The sequence below is a fragment of the Bombina bombina genome, chromosome 5, assembly GCF_027579735.1.
Source record: "Bombina bombina isolate aBomBom1 chromosome 5, aBomBom1.pri, whole genome shotgun sequence".
In the NCBI taxonomy this organism is placed as follows: domain Eukaryota; kingdom Metazoa; phylum Chordata; class Amphibia; order Anura; family Bombinatoridae; genus Bombina; species Bombina bombina.
In genome coordinates this window covers 1,152,652,829-1,152,677,503 of record NC_069503.1, presented here as the reverse complement: position 1 = coordinate 1,152,677,503, position 24,675 = coordinate 1,152,652,829, and the positions used below count along the sequence as shown (strand labels likewise).

General features: G+C 38.7%; 1 protein-coding gene across 3 annotated transcripts in view; it reads right to left on the bottom strand.

Annotated features, from left to right (window-relative positions):
• FAM83H (family with sequence similarity 83 member H) overlaps positions 1–24,675 on the bottom strand; it is a 306,466-nt gene that overhangs the window by 101,359 nt on the left and 180,432 nt on the right. The window contains exon 1 of one of the 3 annotated variants that reach the window (XM_053715489.1): positions 2,121–2,227. The exons of the other annotated variants lie outside the window; for them this stretch is intronic. The gene's annotated coding sequence lies outside the window, so the exon portion shown is untranslated. Of the gene's footprint in view, positions 1–2,120; positions 2,228–24,675 lie in introns of those variants that run through there. 3 annotated transcript variants of the gene reach the window in all.

Here is a 24,675-nt window from a genome sequence, read left to right as displayed (position 1 = left end):
TTTTATCTTAATTGGACATTTATTAATAAATTCTTTAAAACTGCTCTCTGCATTCCCCATTAATATTCTAGATTCTGGACTTTAAAGTCAGCAAAAATGCACAGTAGCACACTACATAGCATACACTTACACATGCAGATACACACACACACTACATAGTATACACTTATACATGCAGATACACACACACTACATAGCATACACTTATACATACAGATACACACACTACATAGCACACACTTATACATGCAGATACACACACACACTACATAGCATACACTTACACATGCAGATAGACACACACACTACATAGCATATACTTACACATGCAGATACACACACACACTACATAGCATACACTTATACATGCAGACACACACACACACTACATAGCATACACTTATACATGCAGATACACACACACACTGCATAGCATATACTTACACATGCAGATACACACACACACTACATAGCATACACTTATACATGCAGACACACACACACACACTACATAGCATACACTTACACATGCAGATACACACACACACTACATAGCATACACTTATACATGCAGACACACACACACACACACTACATAGCATACACTTATACATGCAGATACACACACACACACTACATAGCATACACTTATACAGGCAGATACACACACACACACTACATAGCATACACTTGCACATGCAGATACACACACACTACATAGCATACACTTATACATGCAGACACACACACACACACACACACTACATAGCATACACTTATACATGCAGATGCACACACACACACTACATAGCATACACTTACACATGAAGATATACACACACTACATAGCATACACGTATACAGGCAGATACACATACACATAACATAGCATACACTTACACATGCAGATACACACACACTACATAGCATACACTTATACATGCAGCATACACTTATATATGCAGATACACAGACACTACATAGTATACACTTATACATACAGATACACACACACTACATAGCATACACTTATACATGCAGATACACACTTATACATGCAGATACACATACACACACTACATAGCTTACATTTATACATACACACACTACATAGCATAAACATACATACAGATACACACACAGTTAGGGATACAGATAGACACACACACTACATCATATATGTGTATCTGTAATTCATTGTATGGGGTCCTGGGGTTGGCAAGCACATTAACTGGCAGTCTGCGGCTGCCACTGTTCGTTACCCTGGTATTAGCACTGCTCATTGTATAAAACTGAAGGCATGCTAGTATTATCACCAGGGGTTAGACATCATCACTACCAGAGGTAGGTTAGAAAGGTCACCATTACCTGTGGTCAGAGTGTATACAGCCTTCTTACTCCTGCTTAACCCACACACACCATTCCTTTTCTACAGGGAATCTAACAGGTATCTAACCCTGTGAGAGCAAAGTCAGCTGCTTCTGAGTATGGGCCCAACAGAATTAAAAAAATATATATATATTTAATGCCTGGGGCAAATTGTGACAGATGGCTAGCAACCCAGGACAGACCCTTAAAATCGTGACTGTCCCGTGAAAATCGGGACAGTTGGGGGTATGCATACAATCACTGAGGTATAGACAGACAGAATACAGCAGGTGTTACACACCATTACCTTATTACTTAAATACAAACAATAATGTGGAGTAGAATATTACGATGTAAACAGTGGACTTTTTCCTGCATCAACAACAGTAACATTTTAGCTTTTTGCATATTTGTATATTACCCTGCTTGTGCCTTTAGTTATGTTTGGATCTGTAGTTTATTGGTGCACAATAGAGATCTATTAATCTAATAATATACCGTAACATGTTTTATTTATAGCTGGGGTGGGTAACCTTGACCCTCCACATGTTTCAGAACTACATTTCCCATGGTGCTCAACTGGACTTAATAGTGCCTAAGCATCATGGGTAATATAGTTCTGGAACATCAGGAGTGCCCCATCTATGATTTATAGGGATATGCCCATGTAATACACAAGTAGTGTCCTCTGCACCAGTATAGGAGCTTATGTAGATATTATTATTATAGAAAACCGCGTCCCATTTACTTACCCAGTCTCAGCTCACTTCCACATGACAGAACCAGAATATCAGCTTTTTATCAATGTGCGAGGCAGGTATCACTGATGCTAATGTTCACTGACCCAGAACTGAACTCAGGGGACGATTACTGCAAGCACAGCCCATGTCCTGCCCTAATTAGCCATTTCCTGCCTCTGTCAACCCCACCCACAATGTAAGGTATGATAGATAGATAGATAGATAGATAGATAGATAGATAGATAGATAGATGATAGATAGATAGATAGATAGATAGATAGATAGACAGGCAGATATAGATAGATAGATAGATAGATAGACAGGCAGATATAGATAGATAGATAGATAGATAGATAGATAGATAGATAGATAGATAGATAGATAGATAGATGATAGATAGATAGATGATAGATAGATGATAGATAGATGAGATATAGATAGATATAGATAGACAGATATAGATAGATAGATATAGATAGATAGATAGATAGATAGATTATATATCAGATAAAGGAACCGTCACTCTGTTTCAAATAATATGTAAATCTTTTTTTTTTCTTTTTTATTGAGTGCCTGTGATATCTATGCAGATACGGAATATATCTTTTTAAAATTTAGGAGCATTTTTATGAGCCAGACAACGGTACACATACATATACATACACACACATATATATAAAAAATAACCAAACAGGAGCCAGACAACGGTACATATATAAAAAAATAACCAGACAGCAGTACATATATATATATATATATATATATATATATATATATATATATATATATATATATATATATATATATATATATATAAAAAATAACCAGACAGCAGTATATATATATATACATATATAAAAAATAACCAGACAGCGGTACATATATATACATATATAAAAAAATAACCAGACAGCAGTACATATATATATATATATATATATATATATATATATATATATATATATATATATATATATATATAAAAAAATAACCAGACAGCAGTATATATATATATACATATATAAAAAATAACCAGACAGCGGTACATATATATACATATATAAAAAATAACCAGACAGCGGTACATATATATACATATATAAAAAATAACCAGACAGCGGTACATATATACCGAATATAGACACACGGACAGCAAGATATGAGACACACAAGATATGAGACACACAGACAGCAAGATATGAGACACACACACAGCAAGATATGAGACACTCATGATATGAGACACACACGATATGAGACACATAGACAGCAAGATATGAGACACGCATACGGCAAGATATGAGACACTCATGATATGAGACACACGGACAACAAGATATGAGACACTCATGATATGAGACACACGGACAGCAAGATATGAGACACACAAGATATGAGACACACGGACAGCAAGATATGAGACACACAAGATATTGGACACACGGACAGCAAGATATGAGACACACAAGATATGAGACACACGGACAGCAAGATATGAGACACACAAGATATGAGACACACGGACAGCAAGATATGAGACACACGGACAGCAAGATATGAGACACACTTACTGTGTTGCTAAATGTTTATTGGCCAATAGAATATAGTGCTCAAGTCACTATGTATCCTAACAATTGTGTTTATGCATTTTTGTATATAACGCACATAAAAATACACACAAAATGTATGCACACTATACCACTATATACATGCACATTTATACACACCCACCAATTTCGTATACACATTTGTGCGCATACACATATGTACACACATATATTTAGAACCACACACACTTATACCCATACAGACACATATTTATACACTTGCTCATATACACATACATATTTATACAGATACCTAAACACACACACACACACCTGTAGACATACACACACACACACCTAAACACCTGTAGACATACACACACACATTAACTCCTGTAGATATACACACACACACACCTAAACACCTGTAGACATACACACACACGTAAACACCTGTAGACATACACACACAACCACACACACACCTGTAGAGTAGACATGCACACACGTAAACACCTGTAGACAATACACACACACGTAAACACATGTAGACATACACACACAACCACACACACACCTAAAACCAGTGGACATACACACACCAAAACACCTGTAGATACACACACAACAAAACCTGTTGACACACACAGAAACTCCTTTAGACACACACACACCAAAACACCTATAGATATACACACACACAGAACGAAACACCTGTTGACACACACAAACTCCTGTAGACACACACACACCTAAACACCTGTAGATATATACACACACACCTAAACACCTGTAGACACAACCACACAAAAATAAACACATGTAGACATACACACACACACACACACACACCAAAACACCTGTAGACACACACACACCTAAACACATGTAGATATATATACACACACACACCCCTAAACACCTGTAGACACACACAACCACACACACTCCTGTAGACACACACACCAAAACACCTGTAGACACACAAACTCCTGTAGACACACACACAAACTCCTGTAGACACACACACACACCTAGACACCTGTAGACACACACACACACCTAAACACCTGTAGATACACACACACCTGTAGATATACACACACACCTAAACACCTGTAGACCCACACAAACTCCTGTAGACACACACACCAAAACACCTGTAGATACACACATTAACTCCTGTAGACACACACACACCTAAACACCTGTAGACATACACACACACACGTTAACAGCTATAGACATACACACACAACCACACATACACACACCTAAAAACCTGTAGACACACACACACGTAAACACCTGTAGACATAAACACACAACCACACACACCTAAAAACCTGTAGATCTACACACACAACCACACACACATACACCTGTAGACATACACACTCAACCACACATACGTAAACACCTGTACACATACACACACACAAACTCCAGTAGACACACACACACACACGTAAACACCTGTAGACATACACACACGTAAACACCTGTAGACATACACACACAACCACACACACAAACACCTGTAGACATACACACACACCTAAACAGCTGTACACATACACACAAACTCCAGTAGACACACACACACGTAAACACCAGTAGACATACACACACGTAAACACCTGTAGACATACACACACCTAAACACCTGTAGACATACACACACAACCACACACACACCTAAAAACCTGTAGACATGCACACACACGTAAACACCTGTAGACATACACACACATAAACACCTGTAGACATACACACACACACATAAACACCTGTGGAAATACATACACAACCACACACACACCTAAAAACCTGTAGATACACACACGTAAACACCTGTAGACATACACACACGTAAACACCTGTAGACATACACACACAACCACACACACCTAAACACCTGTAGACATACACACACCTAAACACCTGTAGACATACACACACACACACACACACGTAAACACCTGTAGACATACACACACAACCACACATACATAAACACCTGTAGACATACACGCACAACCACACACACCTAAACACCTGTAGACATACACGCACAACCACACACACCTAAACACCTGTAAACATACACACACACGTAAACATCTGTAGACATACACACACACGTAAACACCTGTAGACATACACGCACAACCACACACACCTAAACACCTGTAAACATACACACACGACCACACACATACATAAACACCTGTAGACATACACACACGACCACACACATACATAAACACCTGTAGACATACACACACAACCACACACACCTAAACACCTGTAAACATACACACGTAAACACCTGTAGACATACACACACGACCACACACACCTAAACACCTGTAAACATACACACGTAAACACCTGTAGACATACACACACAACCACACACACCTAAACACCTGTAAACATACACACGTAAACACCTGTAGACATACACACACGACCACACACATACATAAACACCTGTAGACATACACACACATATAAACACCTGTAGACATACACGCACAACCACACACACCTAAACACCTGTAGACATACACACACGACCACACACATACATAAACACCTGTAGACATACACACACAACCACACACATACATAAACACCTGTAGACATACACACGTAAACACCTGTAGACATACACACACGACCAAACACATACCTAAACACCTGTAGGCATACACACACGTAAACACCTGTAGACATACACACACAACCACACACATACATAAACACCTGTAGACATACACACACGACCAAACACATACCTAAACACCTGTAGACATACACACACGTAAACACCTGTAGACATACACGCACAACCACACACATACATAAACACCTGTAGACATACACACACGACCAAACACATACCTAAACACCTGTAGACATACACACACGTAAACACCTGTAGACATACACGCACAACCACACACATACATAAACACCTGTAGACATACACGCACAACCACACACACCTAAACACCTGTAGACATACACACACGACCAAACACATACCTAAACACCTGTAGACATACACACACGTAAACACCTGTAGACATACACGCACAACCACACACACCTAAACACCTGTAGACATACACACACGACCACACACATACATAAACACCTGTAAACATACACACGTAAACACCTGTAGACATACACACACGTAAACACCTGTAGACATACACGCACAACCACACACACCTAAACACCTGTAGACATACACACACGACCACACACATACATAAACACCTGTAGACATACACACACAACCACACACATACATAAACACCTGTAAACATACACACGTAAACACCTGTAGACATACACACACGACCACACACATACATAAACACCTGTAAACATACACACGTAAACACCTGTAGACATACACACACAACCAAAACCATACACACAAGTAATGGGTTTATAGAAAAGAACACAGATGTTATTGCAAAGCAATATTCTGCAATAAGCTTGTTCTTTCCAAAGGTACAAATATCTGTGCCCCCCCCCCCCCCCCTACTGCCCAGAGCAAAGATCTGTCCTTGCTGTGCCTCTGGTTCACATAACGCCGCCGCTCTCATGCTTGGAGATGGGTCAGACATTACAGGTTAAACAGGTTGTTCAGTACCAGCGTATCATCTGCATATAACAGTTATACAGCTAAGCCAGGCACAAGAGAAACTGGACAAATCTCTCCAGCCATCACATCGTTTTAAAAGTACCAGGAATATTTCATGGTTTGGATATTATAATCTTACATTTTTACAAGCGATTCATAATATAGCTTGAAACAATTGTATCTGATTACGAGTTATACACCTTGCTTGTATTTGCTTATCTGAGCATAATATCACAAGTGCAAGCTGCAGACATACGGGCACCAGAGCCTTCTGACTCCTCCCCTGAGCTACAGGACTTTACCTTGGGGCTTTTACCAGTTCTGAGGAATATCTGGATCACTGAGGTGCACTTCTGGATGGTGCAATAAAGAATAAGTATATGACAATATAAGGAAATACATTCTGTTTGTCCAAATGTGCTTCTGGCACGGTGCCGCACACCAGAATTAGAAATAAAAATACAACAAATAAAAAAGTCCATTAAAATAAACTGATAAAAAGAGGCTCAGACTGCTCCTGCTCTACTACCATAACATGAGAAAACAAAAGAGAATCAGGGGCGCCCCAGTCTAGATAAACAACTGATAGCCAGTTTCTCACAAAGGGAGAGCATCTCCAGGTGTCATATGGACAAACTGTGACCTGCCCAGCCGACCACCAGCAACTAAAGAAAGCTTAATAACAGCAGCTGCACAGATAGGCAAACTGTGACCTGCCCAGCCGACCACCAGCAACTAAAGAAAGCTTAATAACAGCAGCTGCACAGATAGGCAAACTGTGACCTGCTCAGCCGACCACCAGCAACTAAAGAAAGCTTAATAACAGCAGCTGCACAGATAGGCAAACTGTGACCTGCCCAGCCGACCACCAGCAACTAAAGAAAGCTTAATAACAGCAGCTGCACAGATAGGCAAACTGTGACCTGCTCAGCCGACCACCAGCAACTAAAGAAAGCTTAATAACAGCAGCTGCACAGATAGGCAAACTGTGACCTGCCCAGCCGACCACCAGCAACTAAAGAAAGCTTAATAACAGCAGCTGCACAGATAGGCAAACTGTGACCTGCCCAGCCGACCACCAGCAACTAAAGAAAGCTTAATAACAGCAGCTGCACAGATGGACAAACTGTGACCTGCCCAGCCGACCACCAGCAACTAAAGAAAGCTTAATAACAGCAGCTGCACAGATAGGCAAACTGTGACCTGCCCAGCCGACCACCAGCAACTAAAGAAAGCTTAATAACAGCAGCTGCACAGATAGGCAAACTGTGACCTGCTCAGCCGACCACCAGCAACTAAAGAAAGCTTAATAACAGCAGCTGCACAGATAGGCAAACTGTGACCTGCCCAGCCGACCACCAGCAACTAAAGAAAGCTTAATAACAGCAGCTGCACAGATAGGCAAACTGTGACCTGCTCAGCCGACCACCAGCAACTAAAGAAAGCTTAATAACAGCAGCTGCACAGATAGGCAAACTGTGACCTGCCCAGCCGACCACCAGCAACTAAAGAAAGCTTAATAACAGCAGCTGCACAGATAGGCAAACTGTGAACTGCCCAGCCGACCACCAGCAACTAAAGAAAGCTTAATAACAGCAGCTGCACAGATAGGCAAACTGTGACCTGCTCAGCCGACCACCAGCAACTAAAGAAAGCTTAATAACAGCAGTTGCACAGATAGGCAAACTGTGACCTGCTCAGCCGACCACCAGCAACTAAAGAAAGCTTAATAACAGCAGCTGCACAGATAGGCAAACTGTGACCTGCTCAGCCGACCACCAGCAACTAAAGAAAGCTTAATAACAGCAGCTGCACAGATAGGCAAACTGTGACCTGCCCAGCCGACCACCAGCAACTAAAGAAAGCTTAATAACAGCAGCTGCACAGATAGGCAAACTGTGACCTGCTCAGCCGACCACCAGCAACTAAAGTAAGCTTAATAACAGCAGCTGCACAGATAGGCAAACTGTGACCTGCTCAGCCGACCATCAGCAACTAAAGAAAGCTTAATAACAGCTGCACAGATAGGCAAACTGTGACCTGCCCAGTCGACCACCAGCAACTAAAGAAAGCTTAATAACAGCAGCTGCACAGATAGGCAAACTGTGACCTGCTCAGCCGATCACCAGCAACTAAAGAAAGCTTAATAACAGCAGCTGCACAGATAGGCAAACTGTGACCTGCCCAGCCGACCACCAGCAACTAAAGAAAGCTTAATAACAGCAGCTGCACAGATAGGCAAACTGTGACCTGCTCAGCCGACCACCAGCAACTAAAGAAAGCTTAATAACAGCAGCTGCACAGATAGGCAAACTGTGACCTGCCCAGCCGACCACCAGCAACTAAAGAAAGCTTAATAACAGCAGCTGCACAGATGGACAAACTGTGACCTGCCCAGCCGACCACCAGCAACTAAAGAAAGCTTAATAACAGCAGCTGCACAGATAGACAAACTGTGACCTGCCCAGCCGACCACCAGCAACTAAAGAAAGCTTAATAACAGCAGCTGCACAGATAGGCAAACTGTGACCTGCTCAGCCGACCACCAGCAACTAAAGAAAGCTTAATAACAGCAGCTGCACAGATAGGCAAACTGTGACCTGCCCAGCCGACCACCAGCAACTAAAGAAAGCTTAATAACAGCAGCTGCACAGATAGGCAAACTGTGACCTGCTCAGCCGACCACCAGCAACTAAAGAAAGCTTAATAACAGCAGTTGCACAGATAGGCAAACTGTGACCTGCTCAGCCGACCACCAGCAACTAAAGAAAGCTTAATAACAGCAGCTGCACAGATAGGCAAACTGTGACCTGCTCAGCCGACCACCAGCAACTAAAGAAAGCTTAATAACAGCAGCTGCACAGATAGGCAAACTGTGACCTGCCCAGCCGACCACCAGCAACTAAAGAAAGCTTAATAACAGCAGCTGCACAGATAGGCAAACTGTGACCTGCTCAGCCGACCACCAGCAACTAAAGTAAGCTTAATAACAGCAGCTGCACAGATAGGCAAACTGTGACCTGCTCAGCCGACCATCAGCAACTAAAGAAAGCTTAATAACAGCTGCACAGATAGGCAAACTGTGACCTGCCCAGCCGACCACCAGCAACTAAAGAAAGCTTAATAACAGCAGCTGCACAGATAGGCAAACTGTGACCTGCTCAGCCGATCACCAGCAACTAAAGAAAGCTTAATAACAGCAGCTGCACAGATAGGCAAACTGTGACCTGCCCAGCCGACCACCAGCAACTAAAGAAAGCTTAATAACAGAAGCTGCACAGATAGGCAAACTGTGACCTGCTCAGCCGACCACCAGCAACTAAAGAAAGCTTAATAACAGCAGCTGCACAGATAGGCAAACTGTGACCTGCCCAGCCGACCACCAGCAACTAAAGAAAGCTTAATAACAGCAGCTGCACAGATAGGCAAACTGTGACCTGCTCAGCCGACCACCAGCAACTAAAGAAAGCTTAATAACAGCAGCTGCACAGATAGGCAAACTGTGACCTGCTCAGCCGACCACCAGCAACTAAAGAAAGCTTAATAACAGCAGCTGCACAGATAGGCAAACTGTGACCTGCTCAGCCGACCACCAGCAACTAAAGAAAGCTTAATAACAGCTGCACAGATAGGCAAACTGTGACCTGCTCAGCCGACCACCAGAAACTAAAGAAAGCTTAATAACAGCAGCTGCACAGATAGGCAAACTGTGACCTGCCCAGCCGACCACCAGCAACTAAAGAAAGCTTAATAACAGCAGCTGCACAGATAGGCAAACTGTGACCTGCCCAGCCGACCACGAGCAACTAAAGAAAGCTTAATAACAGCAGCTGCACAGATAGGCAAACTGTGACCTGCCCAGCCGACCACCAGCAACTAAAGAAAGCTTAATAACAGCAGTTGCACAGATAGGCAAACTGTGACCTGCTCAGCCGACCACCAGCAACTAAAGAAAGCTTAATAACAGCAGCTGCACAGATAGGCAAACTGTGACCTGCTCAGCCGACCACCAGCAACTAAAGAAAGCTTAATAACAGCAGCTGCACAGATAGGCAAACTGTGACCTGCTCAGCCAACCACCAGCAACTAAAGAAAGCTTAATAACAGCAGCTGCACAGATAGGCAAACTGTGACCTGCTCAGCCGACCACCAGCAACTAAAGAAAGCTTAATAACAGAAGCTGCACAGATAGGCAAACTGTGACCTGCTCAGCCGACCACCAGCAACTAAAGAAAGCTTAATAACAGCAGCTGCACAGATAGGCAAACTGTGACCTGCCCAGCCGACCACCAGCAACTAAAGAAAGCTTAATAACAGCAGCTGCACAGATAGGCAAACTGTGACCTGCCCAGCCGACCACGAGCAACTAAAGAAAGCTTAATAACAGCAGCTGCACAGATAGGCAAACAATCATAATGACCGAGGAAATATATATACATATATATATATATAATGTATTGGTAAAAACAAGTCTCTCTGTACTATATATATATATATAATGTATTGGTATATATATATATATATATATATATATATATATATATATATATATATATATATATAATGTATTGGAAAAACAAGTCTCTCTGTACTGTATGTATATATATATATATATATATATATATATATATATATATATATATAATGTATTGGTAAAAACAAGTCTCTCTGTACTGTGTATATATATATATATATATATATATATATATATATATATATATATATATATATATATATATATATATATATATATGTCTATATCTATATATGTCTATATATGTATGTATATATATATATATATATATATATATATATATACAAGCCCAAAGTTTTCAGCAAAAAGAGCAAAATAGCGGTAAAAACATAAACTTTATTCAAGTGTAGTCACACTCATTAAAACATGGAGGTACCAGCATAAAAATAGAACAAAAATCAAAAATCAAACATGAGAACAAATAGCTGACATGTTTCGGCACACAGCCGTAATCATAGCTAATGGGCACACCTGTATTAAACCTTTAGTACCCTTCTCTACATTCTCATTGGTTGCAATAAAATCATGTTGAAAATTGTCACTCCTCCTTATTATTTATTAATAACTTACAATACAATCTTGATTAAATCTAATAGGATAGAACTCTTAACTAGAGGAACATAATTCTAACAAAATTGCGTCTATTATATTTGATATAAATTCAAACTTAAACACTTAGCCAGACTAACGTTACAATAGGAATGAATGATAACTAGATGGATAGCAGCAGTTCTAATATCTTGTATATTAATAATAAAAAACCTTAGTAGATAGTAGAAAAAGTTGTAACCATACAATTCCTTCATTAAAGATATATTGAAAAACTTATTGCATCCAAATGTGTAGATAAAGAATGTATGAAAATTCCATGAAAAAAGTGTAAAGTGTTTTTTAAAACACCAAATACAGCAATGAATCCGGACTTGGTATGTAGTTAATGAATAAACAAATAAGATCAAATGTATTCATTCAGGATTATCCTGTCTTTGTTTAAGTATATACCACACCAAATCCACATTCATTACAGTAACACAAATTAAGAAAGATTGGAAGAAATCTATTTCCAATAGTTAATTAAGTCAAACTCAGAGTTCAAACCTGAGGGGACTCTGGTGCCCAATCTAAATATCCAGAACATCTCCCTCTTGCCCAGCAATTTATCTCTGTCCCCTCCCCTAGGGGGGGTAGCCACCCTTTCAATAGCCTGCCAGCGAAAAGTGGTCAAAGTCTTATTGTGCCTTTTAGCAAAGTGCTGGACAAGAGGGGTTGTTGCTGTTCCTGAACTGATCGTGGATAAATGGTTCCTAATTCTCGTGTTGGCATCATTTGAGGTTAGTCCTACATACTGTAGGGAACACTCTATACATGTTATTAAATAAATAACATAAGTAGTGGTACAGTTGAGACATGTATCAATCTTAAATGTTTCTCCTGTACTAGTCGAATGGAAGCTGTCAGAAAATATTGCGTATTCACAAGGTCTGCATTTACGTTTACCACACTTATATAGCCCTTTGTGTTGTATCCACGAGCTCTCAGACTTTCTATTAGATTTCGGTAAACAAGAAGGGGACAGAATGTTACCCAAAGTTCTACATTTCCTATATGAACATTTTAGGCCTCTGTCCACACACTCTACTAGACCATCGTCTGCTGCCAACATTTTAAAGTGTTTTTTCACTATTCTACAGATATCTCTGTATTGGGCGCTGTACTCAGTGACAAAATAAGACTCTCTCTTTTTCACTGGGTTGATGTTATCTGTTCTCTTTCTTGTATTGAGCAATTTCTTCCTATCTATCCTGGCTACCTGCCCCTGTGCTTTATCCAGGATAGTATCTGCATATCCTCTCTCTTTGAGTCTTTTTCTCAAATCCTCACTTTGCATGCTAAAAGCTCCATCCTCCGTACAATTTCTCTTTAACCTTATAAATTGTCCCTTAGCCACTGAAAAGGGTACATGTGGAGGATGGCAACTCCTAGCATGCAAAAGTGTGTTGCGTGTTATTGGCTTGCGATATGTGTCACATACTATGCGCCCAATTCCAGTACCAGTCAAAGTCAAGTCTAAGAAGCAAATGCTCTCTTTGTGATGTTCGAAGGTAAAGTTCAAACCCACATCATTATTATTGATCACGGAAATGAAATTGTTCAACTCATCTTCCGTACCCTTCCAAATAAGAAGCAGGTCATCTATGTATCTCCTGTAAAACACAATCTGATCTTTAAATGCATTCTTATCCCCAAAGATGTGGGACAGCTCCCACCAACCCATATACAGGTTGGCGAAAGATGGTGCAAACTTGGCACCCATTGCTGTCCCACACCTCTGGAGATAGAATAGTCCTTCAAACTTGAAGTAATTGTGTGTCAGGAGATACATAGTGACTCTTCGTACGTAATCCTTTAATTCATCAGAAAAATTGGTAAAATTGTGCAGAAAATATGTTATAGCTTCAAGCCCTCTCTCATGTGGTATGGAAGAGTACAGTGATGTGACATCAATTGTCACCCAACTGTACTCTCCCTCCACCCACTTCTCTCCTTCCAAGAGATTAATGACATGTTTAGTGTCTCTCAAATAACTCTGTAATCTGAGAACTAATGGATTCAAAATAGAGTCCAACCACTCTGATAAATGCTCTGATACAGAACCTATACCGCTCACAATCGGGCGGCCTTTAACGTCATCAATACTCTTGTGCACCTTGGGAAGATGATGGAAGATGGGCACAACGGGACATGTTACATATAGATAATCCCTCGTGGATTCATTAATGTGCCCATCCTCCAAACCATCATCCAAAATGGTCTTTAGAGTAGCTTGGTACATCTGTGTAGGGTCACCTGGTAATGGAACATAATTGTCAGTATTCTGTAATTGGCGTAAGGCCTCTTTAACGTAATCAGTCCTGTCAAGAACGACTATTGAACCACCCTTATCTGCCTTGCGTATTGTAATATCATCCATTCTTTTCAATTCATTTAACGCCCTTTTTGCATTGCGTGATAGGTTATCATTAGAAACAGCCGTTTCTTTTAGACTCAAAAGATCATTTTCCACCCTTCTGTAAAAGGTCTCTAATATTGTACCCCTATAATGTATAGGGTAAAAGTCAGATGAGGGTTTAAACCCACTGAACTCATTTACAGAATGCTGGTCCTGATCGATATGACCTTCAATAGACAAAGCATTAAGGGTGGTAATGTCACAAGCATCCTTAAAACAGATAACCTATCACGCAATGCAAAAAGGGCGTTAAATGAATTGAAAAGAATGGATGATATTACAATACGCAAGGCAGATAAGGGTGGTTCAATAGTCGTTCTTGACAGGACTGATTACGTTAAAGAGGCCTTACGCCAATTACAGAATACTGACAATTATGTTCCATTACCAGGTGACCCTACACAGATGTACCAAGCTACTCTAAAGACCATTTTGGATGATGGTTTGGAGGATGGGCACATTAATGAATCCACGAGGGATTATCTATATGTAACATGTCCCGTTGTGCCCATCTTCCATCATCTTCCCAAGGTGCACAAGAGTATTGATGACGTTAAAGGCCGCCCGATTGTGAGCGGTATAGGTTCTGTATCAGAGCATTTATCAGAGTGGTTGGACTCTATTTTGAATCCATTAGTTCTCAGATTACAGAGTTATTTGAGAGACACTAAACATGTCATTAATCTCTTGGAAGGAGAGAAGTGGGTGGAGGGAGAGTACAGTTGGGTGACAATTGATGCCCTGGTAAGACCTCACCTTGAGTTTGGAGTGCAGTTCTGGGGACCAATTGCTAAAAAAGATATTGCAGAACTAGAAAAAGTTCAGAGAAGGGCCACAAAGCTAATAAGGGGATTGGAGAAATTAACCTATGAGGAGAGGCTAGCCAAACTGGGTCTGTTTTCTTTAGAAAAAAGGCGCTTGAGAGGTGACATGATTACTTTATATAAATATATTCAAGGCCCATATACAGAGATGGCAGAAGCTCTGTTTATTCCAAGAAAATTGTTTCTGACAAGAGGTCATAATTTAAGGTTGGAGGAAAGGAGATTTAATCTCCTGCAACGGAAACGTTTTTTCACTGTGAGAGCAATAAAATTGTGGAACTCATTACCAAAGGAGGTAGTGAATGCCAATACCATAGATACATTTAAAAATAGTCTGGATAAGTTTCTGTATACTAACAAAATTCATGGATATGATTGCTAGTATTAAATGGGTCACATTTTAATGGGGTTATTTAAGCTTAACTGGAGCTTTTTGTAAGTATTTTAGATTTGTATAGGTTGAACTCGATGGACTTCAGTCTTTTTTTCAACCTTATCTACTATGTTACTATGTTACTATGTTACATCACTGTACTCTTCCATACCACATGAGAGAGGGCTTGAAGCTATAACATATTTTCTGCACAATTTTACCAATTTTTCTGATGAATTAAAGGATTACGTACGAAGAGTCACTATGTATCTCCTGACACACAATTACTTCAAGTTTGAAGGACTATTCTATCTCCAGAGGTGTGGGACAGCAATGGGTGCCAAGTTTGCACCATCTTTCGCCAACCTGTATATGGGTTGGTGGGAGCTGTCCCACATCTTTGGGGATAAGAATGCATTTAAAGATCAGATTGTGTTTTACAGGAGATACATAGATGACCTGCTTCTTATTTGGAAGGGTACGGAAGATGAGTTGAACAATTTCATTTCCGTGATCAATAATAATGATGTGGGTTTGAACTTTACCTTCGAACATCACAAAGAGAGCATTTGCTTCTTAGACTTGACTTTGACTGGTACTGGAATTGGGCGCATAGTATGTGACACATATCGCAAGCCAATAACACGCAACACACTTTTGCATGCTAGGAGTTGCCATCCTCCACATGTACCCTTTTCAGTGGCTAAGGGACAATTTATAAGGTTAAAGAGAAATTGTACGGAGGATGGAGCTTTTAGCATGCAAAGTGAGGATTTGAGAAAAAGACTCAAAGAGAGAGGATATGCAGATACTATCCTGGATAAAGCACAGGGGCAGGTAGCCAGGATAGATAGGAAGAAATTGCTCAATACAAGAAAGAGAACAGATAACATCAACCCAGTGAAAAAGAGAGAGTCTTATTTTGTCACTGAGTACAGCGCCCAATACAGAGATATCTGTAGAATAGTGAAAAAACACTTTAAAATGTTGGCAGCAGACGATGGTCTAGTAGAGTGTGTGGACAGAGGCCTAAAATGTTCATATAGGAAATGTAGAACTTTGGGTAACATTCTGTCCCCTTCTTGTTTACCGAAATCTAATAGAAAGTCTGAGAGCTCGTGGATACAACACAAAGGGCTATATAAGTGTGGTAAACGTAAATGCAGACCTTGTGAATACGCAATATTTTCTGACAGCTTCCATTTGACTAGTACAGGAGAAACATTTAAGATTGATACATGTCTCAACTGTACCACTACTTATGTTATTTATTTAATAACATGTATAGAGTGTTCCCTACAGTATGTAGGACTAACCTCAAATGATGCCAACACGAGAATTAGGAACCATTTATCCACGATCAGTTCAGGAACAGCAACAACCCCTCTTGTCCAGCACTTTGCTAAAAGGCACAATAAGACTTTGACCACTTTTCGCTGGCAGGCTATTGAAAGGGTGGCTACCCCCCCTAGGGGAGGGGACAGAGATAAATTGCTGGGCAAGAGGGAGATGTTCTGGATATTTAGATTGGGCACCAGAGTCCCCTCAGGTTTGAACTCTGAGTTTGACTTAATTAACTATTGGAAATAGATTTCTTCCAATCTTTCTTAATTTGTGTTACTGTAATGAATGTGGATTTGGTGTGGTATATACTTAAACAAAGACAGGATAATCCTGAATGAATACATTTGATCTTATTTGTTTATTCATTAACTACATACCAAGTCCGGATTCATTGCTGTATTTGGTGTTTTAAAAAACACTTTACACTTTTTTCATGGAATTTTCATACATTCTTTATCTACACATTTGGATGCAATAAGTTTTTCAATATATCTTTAATGAAGGAATTGTATGGTTACAACTTTTTCTACTATCTACTAAGGTTTTTTATTATTAATATACAAGATATTAGAACTGCTGCTATCCATCTAGTTATCATTCATTCCTATTGTAACGTTAGTCTGGCTAAGTGTTTAAGTTTGAATTTATATCAAATATAATAGACGCAATTTTGTTAGAATTATGTTCCTCCAGTTAAGAGTTCTATCCTATTAGATTTAATCAAGATTGTATTGTAAGTTATTAATAAATAATAAGGAGGAGTGACAATTTTCAACATGATTTTATTGCAACCAATGAGAATTTAGAGAAGGGTACTAAATGTCTAACACAGGTGTGCCCATTAGCTATGATTACGGCTGTGTGCCGAAACATGTCAGCTATTTGTTCTCATGTTTGATTTTTGTTTTTTGTTCTATTTTTATGCTGATACCCCCATGTTTTAATGAGTGTGACTACACTTGAATAAAGCTTATGTTTTTACCGCTATTTTGCTCTTTTTGCTGAAAACTTTGGGCTTGTGGATTCGTGAACTTTTCAGGTCAGCAGTTGTGCAATAGCGGTATTAAGTGCTCTATTTACACCCCAGTTTGGCTTGGACAGCTAGACTTCCCTATTGAGGCTTATTTTCATTCAAGAAAGGTGTCCCGGATTCTCTCCAATCTGATTGGACGAGTACGTACACGTGGTACGTTACACACGCATCTACACGTATCCACGCTGTTTCCAGTGCGTGGATATCGGATTGGCATTGGAAGTACAGAGGGCTGCTCCAATGCTGAAGTAAAAAGACGGACATAGCGGTGGATAACAACTTCCAGGACGCCAAGAGCAATCACCCATCGAGGAAATATCCGGTGAGGTCGGTAAGTGGGTAGCCGCATAGCGGTTTCTTGCATGAGTAAGACACATTTTAAGGAAGATTGTGTATTAGACCCACACCGACATTTACTCACAACAGAGATTATGCTCCTTGATTGATCTAATTGTTTCAGATGAGACTGTTGTTGCCTCTCAAATGAAGTCTTAGGGCAATAGCCATGTGGGGTTATTAAAGGATAAGACTATCTTTGGACATATACATATTATTAAAGGAGGATTGAAAACCACTTTCTTTATTTTTATATATATTATATATATATATATATATATATATATATATATATATATATATATATATATATATATAATGTATTGGTAAAAACAAGTCTCTCTGTACTGTATGTATATATATATATATATATATATATATATATAATGTATTGGTAAAAACAAGTCTCTCTGTACTGTATGTATATATGTATATATAATGTATTGGTAAAAACAAGTCTCTCTGTACTGCATGTATATATATATATATATAATGTATTGGTAAAAACAAGTCTCTCTGTACTGTATGTATATATATATATATATAATGTATTGGTAAAAACAAGTCTCTCTGTACTGTATGAATATATATATATATATATATATATATAATGTATTGGTAAAAACAAGTCTCTCTGTACTGTATGTATATATATATATATATAATGTATTGGTAAAAACAAGTCTCTCTGTACTGTATGTATATATATATATATATATATATATATATATATATATATATATATATATATATATATATATATATATATAATGTATTGGTAAAAACAAGTCTCTCTGTACTGTATGTATATATATATATATATATATATAATGTATTGGTAAAAACAAGTCTCTCTGTACTGTATGTATATATATATATATATATATATATATATTTCTTTCATGTAATTAGCAAGAGTCCATGAGCTAGTGACGTATGGGATATACATTCCTACCAGGAGGGGCAAAGTTTCCCAAACCTCAAAATGCCTATAAATACACCCCTCACCACACCCACAATTCAGTTTTACAAACTTTGCCTCCGATGGAGGTGGTGAAGTAAGTTTGTGCTAGATTCTACGTTGATATGCGCTCCGCAGCAAGTTGGAGCCCGGTTTTCCTCTCAGCGTGCAGTGAATGTCAGAGGGATGTGAGGAGAGTATTGCCTATTTGAATGCAGTGATCTCCTTCTACGGGGTCTATTTCATAGGTTCTCTGTTATCGGTCGTAGAGATTCATCTCTTACCTCCCTTTTCAGATCGACGATATACTCTTATATATACCATTACCTCTGCTGATTCTCGTTTCAGTACTGGTTTGGCTTTCTACAAACATGTAGATGAGTGTCCTGGGGTAAGTAAATCTTATTTTCTGTGACACTCTAAGCTATGGTTGGGCACTTTATTTATAAAGTTCTAAATATATGTATTCAAACATTTATTTGCCTTGACTCAGGATGTTCAACATTCCTTATTTTCAGACAGTCAGTTTCATATTTGGGATAATGCATTTGATTTAATCATTTTTTCTTACCTTCAAAAATTTGACTTTTTTTCCCTGTGGGCTGTTAGGCTCGCGGGGGCTGAAAATGACGCCGGAAACGGAAAAGAATTTTTGCGCCAAAAAAGTCTATATATATATATATATATATATATATATATATATATATATATATATATATATATATATATATATATATATATAATGTATTGGTAAAAACAAGTCTCTCTGTACTGTATGTGTATATATATATATATATATATAATGTATTGGTAAAAACAAGTCTCTCTGTACTGTATGTGTATATATATATATATATATATAATGAATTGGTAAAAACAAGTCTCTCTGTACTGTATGTATATATATATATATATATATATATATATATATATATATATATATATATATATATATATATATATATATATATATATATATATATATATATATATATATATATATAATGTATTGGTAAAAACAAGTCTCTCTGTACTGTATGTATATATATATAATGTATTGGTAAAAACAAGTCTCTCTGTACTGTATGTATATATATATAATGTATTGGTAAAAACAAGTCTCTCTGTACTGTATGTATATATATATATATAATGTATTGGTAAAAACAAGTCTCTCTGTACTGTATGTATATATATATATATATATATATATATATATAATGTATTGTTAAAAACAAGTCTCTCTGTACTGTATGTATATATATATATATATAATGTATTGGTAAAAACAAGTCTCTCTGTACTGTATGTATATATATATATATATATATATATATATATATATATATATATATATATAATGTATTGGTAAAAACAAGTGACACGTTTCTCATTTAATCAGAAGCTGTTTCTTCAGATTAATCAGAAGCTGTAACGCCTGAGTCATTTTATAGACTGGGAGCACATTCCTGCGCCAGCAGAGTTGCTTGAGAGAATTATTTTAGTGAACCTGTACACCCACACTTAGGGGTGCCACCCTTCTAGGTAAAAATACCAGCCATAATAATAAGTATGAGTAATTAGACAGAATAACTGATTTTAAATGATATAAAACTATATATATAAAATATACTTGCAGCATTGAGTAAAGCATATGTGCATAGTCAAGGGTCTGACAAGCTGGTTAGCTAGTGTGGAGCAGTTTTTCACACGTGTGCAGTAAGTTTTTACTAGCGCCGCCTCTGATTGCCTGTATCACCCTATGGCCCCTAGTTATCAATGTCTGTCGGACCTGATCCGCCAGACCTCGCTGAATACGGAGAGCAATACGCTCACCGTATTCAGCATTGCACCAGCAGCTCACAAGAGCTGCTGGAGCAACGCCGCCCGCTGCAGACTTGCGGCCAATGGGCCGCCAGCAGGGGGGTGTCAAACAACCCAATCGTACTCAATCGGTTTGATTTCCGGCGATGTCTGTCCGCCAGCTCAGAGCAGACGGACAGGTTATGGAGCAGCGGTCTTTGTGACCGCTGCTTCATAACTGCTGTTTCTGGCGAGTCTGAAGACTCACCAGTAACACGGGGCATCAAGATCCATACGGAGCTCGAAACATATGCCCCTATGACTCAACTAAGAATAATTGTTGCAGCAGTTGAGTGGCCATGCAGAACAGTTGGAGCATATGTATATGTATGTGTGTATATGTATGTGTGTGTATATGTATGTGTGTGTATATGTATGTGTGTGTATATGTATGTGTGTATATGTATGTGTGTGTATATGTATGTGTGTGTATATGTACGTGTGTATGTGTGTGTATATGTATGTGTGTATATGTATGTGTGTATATGTATGTGTGTGTATATGTATGTGTGTGTATATGTGTGTGTGTGTATATGTATGTGTGTGTATATGTATGTGTGTGTATATGTACGTGTGTATATGTGTGTGTGTATATGTATGTGTGTATATGTATGTGTGTGTATATGTATGTGTGTATATGTATGTGTGTGTATATGTGTGTGTATATGTGTGTGTATATGTGTGTGTATATGTATGTGTATGTATATGTATGTGTGTATATGTATATGTGTGTGTGTGTATATGTGTGTGTGTGTATATGTATGTGTGTGTATATGTATGTGTGTGTATATATGTGTGTATATGTATGTGTGTGTATATGTGTGTGTGTATATGTATGTGTGTGTATATGTGTGTGTGTATATGTATGTGTGTGTATGTGTGTGTGTGTATATGTATGTGTGTGTATGTGTGTGTGTGTATATGTATGTGTGTACATGTACGTGAGTATATGTATGTGTGTGTATATGTATGTGTGTATATGTATGTGTGTATATGTATGTGTGTGTATATGTATGTGTGTATATGTGTATGTGTGTATATGTATGTGTGTGTATATGTATGTGTGTATATGTATGTGTGTATATGTATGTGTGTATATGTGTATGTGTGTATATGTATGTGTGTGTATATGTATGTGTGTATATGTATGTGTGTGTACATGTACGTGAGTATATGTATGTGTGTGTATATGTATGTGTGTATATGTACGTGTGTATATGTATGTGTGTATATAGCAAAACAGGAAACAGCACTCTCTGGACTTAAGTAAAAAACAAGTAGTTTATTCAGTAACGTTTCGGGGAATGCTCCCCTTCATCAGACCTGGGTCTGATGAAGGGGAGCATTCCCCGAAACGTTACTGAATAAACTACTTGTTTTTTACTTAAGTCCAGAGAGTGCTGTTTCCTGTTTTGCTACATTTCAACTACTCTAGCACCCTGGCCCTTGGAGAACTGTTTGTGAGAGTGCAACTGACTCTTTTTGCTATGTGTGTATATATGTATGTGTATATATGTATGTGTGTATATGTATGTGTGTGTATATGTATGTGTGTACATGTATGTGTGTACATGTATGTGTGTATATGTACGTGTGTATATGTATGTGTGTACATGTATGTGTGTGTATATGTATGTGTGTGTATATGTATGTGTGTACATGTACGTGTGTATATGTATGTGTGTACACGTGTGTATATGTATGTGTGTATGTGTGTACACGTGTGTATGTATGTTTATACATGTTTAACTATGTATTATTATTATTATTATTATCAGGTATTTGTAGAGCGCCAACAGATTCCGCAGCGCTGTAAACATAGTCGGTATACAGGATAGCTTTTGTAGGGGTCAAGTGGGTAGAGGGCCCTGCTGAGAGTTTCACTGTTGCAGTCGGCTCTTATGAAGCGATCTATAAACAGCTGGGCCCACAGGCTTACAATCTAAGGGGTTTAAGGGGAAAGCAATGGCGTTAGGAAAGGTTAGTGTTGGTTGTATGCATCCCTGAATAGTAGAGTTTTTAGGGAGTGCTTGAAGCTGTTAAAACTAGGGGAGAGTCTTATGGAGCGAGGCAGGGAATTCCACAAGATGGGGGCCAGTCTGGAGAAGTCCTGTAAACGGGAATGTGAGGAAGTAACAAGAGAGGAGGAGAGCAGGAGATCCTGAGCTGATCGAAGGGGAAGGGAGGGAGAGTATCTGGAGACAAGATCTGAGATGTAGGGGGGAGCAGTGCAGTTGAGAGCTTTATATGTCAGGGTGAGGATTTTATGTTTAATCCTAGAGGCAAGAGGAAGCCAGTGAAGGGATTGGCAGAGAGGTGCAGCAGATGAAGAGCGACAAGTAAGGAAGATGAGCCTGGCAGAGGCATTAATAATGGATTGTAAAGGAGCTATGCAGCAGCTAGGTAGACCAGAGAGGACTGAGTTGCAGTAGTCGAGGCGGGAAAGAATGAGAGAGTGGACTAAAATCTTGGTTGTATCTTGTGTAAGGAAATGTCTAATTTTAGCGATGTTTTTAAGGTGGAAGCGGCAGGCTTTAGCCAAGGACTGAATGTGAGGAGTGAAGGAAAGATCTGAGTCAAGTGTGACCCCAAGACATCGGGCATGCGGGGTAGGGGTAATGATGGAGTTATCAACAGTTATAGAAATTTTGGGGGTGGAGACATTGGAAGAAGGGGGAAAAATAAGGAGTTCAGTTTTGGAGAGATTTAGCTTAAGGTAGTGAGAGGACATCCAAGATGAGATATGAGAAAGACAGTTAGTGACATGTGTGTGTATATGTATGTGTGTACATGTGTGTATGTATGTTTATACATGTGTAACTATGTATATGTATGTGTGTACATGTGTGTATGTATGTTTATACATGTATGTTTATGTATGTCTGTACATGTGTATATGTATGTTTATACATGTGTAACTATGTATATGTATGTGTGTACATGTGTGTATATGTATGTGTGTACATGTGTGTATGTATGTTTATACATGTGTAACTATGTATATGTATGTGTGTACATGTGTGTATGTATGTTTATACATGTATGTTTATGTATGTCTGTACACATGTGTATGTA